We start from the raw sequence: 8,143 nt of genomic DNA, 5'->3' as shown, positions 1-8,143 counted from the left end.
GCCTTCAATATCTTGGGAACCATTCCCTATGAATCCTATGAACTCTGCATTTGATGGATGGTCTGTGACTGAGCAGAAGTGTGTTCTATATTTCAGGGAACAGTGACTTTCAACGATGTGGCTGTGTACTTCACAAAGAAGGAATGGAAGACACTGGATGCCTCTCAGAAAGAACTCTACAGAGAGGTCATGTTGGAGAACTATGAGAACCTAGTGTCTCTGGGTAAGGCAGCTTCTCCTGCAAATCTGTTTGTCCTTGGAAGTGTGGCTACTATTTAATTTTGTTTATTATAGATTTTTATTGACAGAAGATATGCATGGGTAATTTTTACAACATTGTTCCTGCACTCACTTCTGTTGCAACTTTTCCCTTCCCTCCCTCCACCCCCTCCCCTAGATGGCAGGCAGTCTCATACATGTTAAACATGTTAAAGTATATCTTAGATGCAATATATGTGTGCAGATCAGTACAGTTCTGTTGTTGCACAAGAAAAATCGGATTCAGAAAGGTAAAAATAACCTGGAAGAAAAACAAAAATGCAAGTAGTCCACATTCATTTCCCAGTGTTCCTTCTCTGGGTGTAGCTGATTCTGTCCATCATTGGTCAATTGGACCTGAAGTGGATCTTCTCTTTGTCCATATCCACTTCCATAGGATTTAATTTTCCAAAAATACCTGAGGTGCCTGAAGTGCTCACTTGAGGTTTAAGGATACATGTAATTTATGTAATATATGGAAATTCTCAAATCCTTCAGGATGAAGGTGTGTGTGTGTGTGTGTGTGTGTGTGTGTGTGTGTGTGTGTGTATGTATGTATGTATGTATACTGGTTAGCATTTTTATTGAACTTTAAAGTTTGTAATTGAAGTAACTTTTTTCTTCCCCAGGTCAAAGCTCAGCCCCAGAAAAGGAGAATATTCATTAAGTTCTGACTATGTGCCCGTTGTTGGTCTAAACCATGCTAGGCTTGAGGATATAAATATAAGGATTTTTTAAAAAAGTTCCTTTCTTCAAGGAACTTATAAATTCTAATAAGAAAAAAGAACACATAAAGAAAGCTGCAAAGGAAGTGGGAGGAGGGTATCCATATTGGGTCAAAGACATGAAAGGTTCCTATTTTCTTAGCAGAGAGTGAGTCAATGAAACTTAATTTTCTGTGTGTTTCCCCAGTTAACTGATGCTTTCAGAAGTCCTTTGCACTCCAGCCTGGACCTTCTTTTCCTTATGGAAATAAGGGTTTGAGACTTCCTTGTGAAATGTCTCTTTCCTCAGTCCTTTCCACTTCTTTCCCCATACACAGGGCTCCTCCTTTTCCAGCCAGATGTGATCTCTCAGTTGGAAAGAGGTGAAACATTATGGCCACCAGAAGAAGAAGTCCCCAAAAGCCCTGGTCCAGGTGAGTGAGCCACAACTGAGGGACTCCTTGGTACAACAGCTCAGCTTCTCAGTCATGGGACTGGACCTTTGAAATATTCCCCCAGATTAGGGAAGCATTACAGAGATGGTGCAATGTGAAGTCTCTAATGTGCTCATTCAGTGCTAGAGTTAGAGCTGAAGCAGACCCTAGAGGGGTTTCCTCATTCTATAGATGGAACCAAAGACCCAGAGAAGATAAGTGATTTGGTCACACTCACCATGGGTAGGTGAGGTATGGAAGACAGCCAAAGCAAAGGGATAGAGACTGGAGACAAGGCTATGTGTCAGAGAAGATGTAGGAGGCCAGTTGTTAGAAAGTAGGAGCTAAGAAGAAAGTCAAGAGAGTCAGTGAAGAGTCAGCTAGTACCAGAATTCTGGGGCGCTTGAACCCAATATTGTGTTGTTTCCATCAGATCACGTAGTCTCTGATAGTATTTAGCTGGTGCCTTATGTTTTGCTCCAAAGGATTCAGCAGATTAATTCTCACACATCCTTAGTGCTAGGGAGGAGAATGGGAATGTTTTTCTTTTGAAATGAAGGTGTGACTGAGTCATAGAGAGCTGAGCTGAATATTGAGTCTATTACATAGTAGATAAGGGAGAAAGCTATGAATTAAACATGTTTCTTAATTCTCAGATCAGACCCCCATCCACTGGAACTGGCTATGACCCTTGTAGCTGAGTCAGTGTCCCAAACAATAATATTCCATTGCTTTTTCTCTGAATCTGGACTCCTGAGTTCCTTTTGACCCCATATTTTATAGGAGTCATTGTACATGGGTATGTGGGGAATTCTGCCTTAGTGAGTTCAGAATTTTCAAGAAAGGATTGCTCTTCACAATTTCTTGATTGTCTTACAGCTCCACTTTCTCAAGATTCTGCCCTTCTTCAAAAAAAGAACACCAAGAAAGAAGAGAAAAGCATGATTTCTATGCACTTGGCCATCAGATCCCAGGTGAATCAGGTCTTCTTTTCTCCACTAAAATATTTCCTGTTTTCTCATTGTATGGACCCTTTTCTTTCCTTGATCTTTTTTGGTCATGTCTTATACAAAGACCTGATCATTAATTTTTCTTAGGAGAATTATTAATTATTAATAATAATTATTTTTTGCTGAGGCAATTGGGTTAAGTGACTTGCCCAGGGTAATAATTATTATTAATTAATTAATTTTACATAACTTTGATATATAATACATATAATATATTTCAATCAATAATTAATCATTTTTCTTCCCAGAATTATTATTATCAGATTATTCCCATAGATGATTTAGAATCTATAAATAATGAAAGTGTGCTATTTTACTAGTGATGTGGTCTAAATTCCTTATTCAATGCATGAGGAAGTTGAGTCTTGGACAGTTAAACAGTATTCCAGTACACCATAGTGGTCTAGGAAGAATGTTTTCCCTCTACCAGCTACCCTTCCAAAATCACTGATGGTGATTCACTAGCCCAAGTCAACATATAACACAAGAGAAATGAGGTCACCTTAGCATGTTTTGGAATGGATAAAGCTTTATTGACTCAACAGGGTTTTGTCTTTCTCCTCATATTCCTTAGTAAATATTTCATATCTCAATAAAATATAGTCTGTAGTGTCCCAAAGAATTATCTTAATATCACCTTTTTCTTAGGAGATGTAGATCATGTATGGATCTGGAGACATTGCCAGGTGCCAGTATTCTAAGAATATAACACCCATCCTCTCATTTGAGCTTTCATACTTATACTGGATCCAGTGATAAAACAGATACTAAGACTTAGTAGACTTAAGTGACTAAGACTTAAATATTCAACTGTATAAAAACTATCTGTAAAAAAATTGATTTGAGTTGTAAAGAAAACATACTGACTAACCAATTATCATTTGGAAGGAAAAAAAGAAAAAATAATACTCTTTTTCTCCATTGGATTCCTATAGTACTAGGAAGACTCCTAGGTGGAGAATTGTCCCATTTGGTTCCAGAAAATGCATAAGTCACCCAAATAACCTGAAGTGAAATCCCTATGGTGTAGCTCCCTCTCTGGCATCTACACCCCCAATTCAAACTTGCAAACTTTAGGTTGGGTGTCCAGGAATTTACTCCTTCAAGGTTAAGGTACTCTGATTGTGTTTGGTACAATCGTAAAATTATATCTAAGAAGTCCTCACCAGTGTACTTATATTTAATAACTAGTCAGTAGATAAAATTAGCTCAAAGACATTTACTAAAATCACCTAGTAAGAATGGTAGCTATACCATATTGTCATATAAAATCAAAACATATTCTCCTAGAAATTATCAAGGTGCCACCAAGAAGAGTGAGCATCTGAGCCTGTGCCTTTCTACAATTTGATTCCCAATCGCCAGGGTTAATTCTCTCTTGGATCCAAAATTCACTGTCTTCTCTACTGCCGAAGGTCACATTTCTCAGGACTTTTCCCACTGATTGTTTCTAGGTATTATGTCCCAATTCTTAAACATGTTCTTTATTGATGTGTTTGATGTAGGTACGCCAAATGTTGGGGTTTAGTCACGTGATGAATTCACAATGGCCATTCTCTTTGTCAAAAGGAAAATTTATTTAGGAAAAGATTACCGACAAAACAAAGAAATACAATAGGAAGGATAAATATGAAATAGAGTTGGGAGAGCAATAGAGTTATCCAGGAAAGGTGAATTCATTAAAGAAATATGCCATGAGGTAGGAGTTGGCAGTAACTGGCAGGCTAAATCCATAGAGGAATTTTAAAAAGTTAGCTGTAAGAAAGAGAAAAACACCATGAGGCAGAAGGTTGTGCTAACCCCCACCCCCCAAGAAGGTATGGACCGTGGGCAGATTTATGAGGAACTTTAACCTCAGGGGTTTGACCTAACTTGGATTTCTGATGACACAGCAAGTGGGGGTATCCAAGACCTCACAGATAGTGGGACTATAAGGTTGAACTGATCCCCACCAGTGCCTTCCCTGCTTACCTGAGGGAGTCATTTCATCAGTATTTCAGGCTGTCTCTGCCAGCCCCACCTAATAATCCAGGGTCTCATCATTTATGTTGTGGAGTGTAGTATAAAATGAAGCACATATTAAGTCGGTGGTAAACATAGTATAATTAAGATCCCCAATATTATGAAAATCAGTTCTTGTAAATACTGGCAACTCCATACATTCTCCAGAGTCCATTTGATGGTTATCTGGTTGAGCCAGAGTGTGTTCTATATTTCAGGAAACAGTGACATTCAAGGATGTGGCCGTGTACTTCACAAAAAAGGAATGGAAGATACTGGATGACTCTCAGAAAGAACTCTATAGAGAGGTGATGCTAGAGAACTATGAGAATCTAACATCTCTGGGTAAGGCAGCTTTGTACTGCAAATCTTGGAAGTGTGGCTACAATTTAACTTTCCAAAAATTCCCGGGGTATTTGAATTGCTCACCTGAAGTTTAAGAATACATGCGATTTATGTAATATATAGTGATCCCTAAATCCTTCAGGATGAAGATATACACTAGCTAGCATTTTTGTTGTGCTTTCCAAGGTTCTAATTCCAAGGAAATAACCTTTTTTTTTTCTATCTCAAGTCAAAACTTAATCTCAGAGAAAATAACCCAAATTACATAGATAGATCTTTTATTAACCACTGAATATGCGACAAAAAGCCTGAGGATTAAAATATAAGTAAAAAATAGAAAACAACAAAGTAATTCCTATCTTCAAGGAATTTCTATTCTAATAAGGGAAGGCAATGCTTAAAAGAGAACTTGAAAGAGGCAAAAATTTAAAAGGTTCCAATTTTCTTAATAGAAATTACTTCCTTGTTTTCTTAATATAAGTCAATTAAACTTAATTTTCTGTCTGAGCCCCAATGAACTGACCAATCTCCCCATACTTCCTCCGCATACAATACAAAGAATCTTGCAGTGGTCTTTTGTACTCTAAGCCTGGACCTTCCTGATGTGTCCTGTTTTTCTTAAAGAAAAAAAGAGTTTAGGATTACATGGGGAGACCATCTCTCTTCTCAGCTCTTTCTGTTTCTTTTCTCATGAGCAGGAACCCTCCTTTTCCAGCCAGGTGTGATTTCCCAATTGGAGAAAGATGAAGTATCATGGCAGCCAGAGGGAGAAGTCTCAAAAGGTGAGTAAACCACAATCAGCCAGACAAGAATCCCAGGCCAGTGAAGAAGTGCAGCGTAGGAGGATGTCTCCAATTATCCAGTTCTAGAGTTAGAGCTGGAACAGACCTTAGAGGTGGATAGAGAGCTGGGTTTAGAGCTATAAAGAAGTGAATTCCAATCTGGCTTTACTTACTTACTGGCTGTGTGATCCTGGGCAGTCACTTAAATTATGTCTGACTTAGTTTCCTTACTTGTGAAATGGAGATAATAAGAGTATCTACCTGCTATGGCTGTTGTGAGGATCAAATGCAATTTTTTTCATATTTTGCAGAATTTAAAGATACTCACACAAATATACACACATATTTTTATTGTTTGGTCATTTGCAATCATATCTGACTGTGAACCCTTTTGGAATTTTCTTGCAAAGATACTAGTAGTTTACCATTCCCTTCTCCAGCTCATTTTACAGATGAGGAAATTGAGGGAAACAGAAGTAAGTAACTTGACCAGGGTCAAACAGCAAGTAAGTATGTGAGGCTTAATTTAAACTCAGATCTTCCCAATTCCATGCCCACCACTCCATTCACTATACCACCTAGTTTCCTGTTTGTACAAACATACACATGTGTAGGAGTGTGTTTATATGCATATATATATATATATGTATCTGTGTATATATACAGGATATATTAATATGTGTATGCACATACATTAGTGTGATATATATACATATATTTTAATGAGTACATGTAGATATTAAGGGGAGAATTAGATTTTTTTTTCATTAAATAAATCTGTGACTAACACATAGATTTGAGCTGAATACCCAATCAGTCTATCACATAACACATAAAGGACAAAGCTATGAATTATAAATTGAATCCACATTTTCTAGTTCTCAATATAGATCTCTATCCCTTGGAAGCTTCTATGATCACTGTAGCCCAGTCAGTGTCTCATTCACTAAGGTTCTATGGCCCTTTTCTCTGAATCTGGAGATGGAGAAGGGAGGAAATGGCAAGGGAAAATTTTTGAGAGACAGCTTCTGGGTAAATTATAATTTAATTTATTAATTGCAATCAGCAAATAATAAAATGAGCTCATTTTTACTCTTGGTGAGCAGAGACAAAGACTTTGGAAAAGTGATTGTACCTGAGAGTGGAAATCAATTCTGATTGGTTAACAAGTGATGAAAGAATGAACATTATAATGCCAGATGGCCTTATCCTAATGAAGGACTGGGGGGATGTGACTCTGATCATTCAGTGTTGATCAAACTGACTTATGTATACCTAAATCACCCCATCTAGGTCAATCTAGACAAAAAGAGGAATTCATTGCCACTTAGATCCATCTGACTAAAACAAAATGGTTTGGAATCCACCAATTCACCGAAATTAGAATTGGGCAGATCTTGGTTTTCCCAGGAATATACATCTGCCCAGGATTTCATTTTATCAATCCTGCCCTTTTAAGGCTGCTAGATAACCTACAGGTGCTAATTCTGAATGAGGAAATAGGAAAGGGAAAAACATTAATCCCAATTAAATAGTTGATTATCAATATGATACAAAAATCATCATTTCTCTCAAATGTTACTCCTGGCCTCCCTTTGACCCCATGTTTTAAAGGAGTAATTGTATTATGGGTATGTGGGGAGTTTCACCCTGGTAAGTTTGGAAGTTTTGAGAAAGGATTACTCTTCATGGTTTCTTTCTTGTCTCACAGCTCTGCTTTCTCAAGATTGTGACCTTCCTCAGGAGGGAAATACCAAGGAAAAGCAAGAAGGAATAATTTCTGTGCACTTGGCCATCAGGTCCCAGGTGAGTTAGATCTTCCTCTCCCCAGTAAAATACCATCTCTCATAGGATAGACCCTTTTTTTCCCTGGATCTTTTTTGGTCAGCCATACCTTATCCAGACCTGATCATTAATTTTTCTCCACAGAAGATTAACTATTTTTATGGATAACTCAGAGTTTGTAAATTAATAAAAATTGGAAAGCATCTTACAGGTAATATTCCCCCTTATTTAACACACCAGGACATTGAACCTTGGACAGATGAACAGTATTTCCATTACACCAGGTGGTATAGGGGAATGATTTCCCCTGCCTAACATATTTCTAGGATCAATGAATCTCAGAATTTACAAGGAGATTGTACTTAACTGGCTCATTTTCCAATGAACACTCTTATTGTGATTGTGCTCACTATTTTCTTTCCCAGGTATCTCTAATCATCTTTTAAACTACATGTTCTGGAATTTTGACAGAAATCAATGGCAATTTTTCTTTACTATAGTTTATAAAATACACTCATTTACCTTTTATGAAAATTGGAAAATAATTATCCTTTGGGGGGCCTATTGATTTGGACTCATCAAGAATAGCTAGATGCCTAGAAGAGGAGGGAATGAAGGAGGGAGGGAGGGAGAAAAATATGGAATGCAAGGTTTTTCAAGGGTGAATTTGAAAACTATCTTTGCATGTATTTCAAAAAATTAAAAGTTATTATTTTAAAAAAGAATAGCTAAATGCTGTTATTGTCCCTTTACTTATCTGAAGTTTCAATTCACTATAATATATATTTACTTTATGCTTTCCAGGTCAAAGCTTATTGTTGGTC

Source organism: Antechinus flavipes, chromosome 3 (assembly GCF_016432865.1).
Source record: "Antechinus flavipes isolate AdamAnt ecotype Samford, QLD, Australia chromosome 3, AdamAnt_v2, whole genome shotgun sequence".
NCBI lineage: Eukaryota > Metazoa > Chordata > Mammalia > Dasyuromorphia > Dasyuridae > Antechinus > Antechinus flavipes.
Note: the sequence above shows the minus strand (reverse complement) of the source record.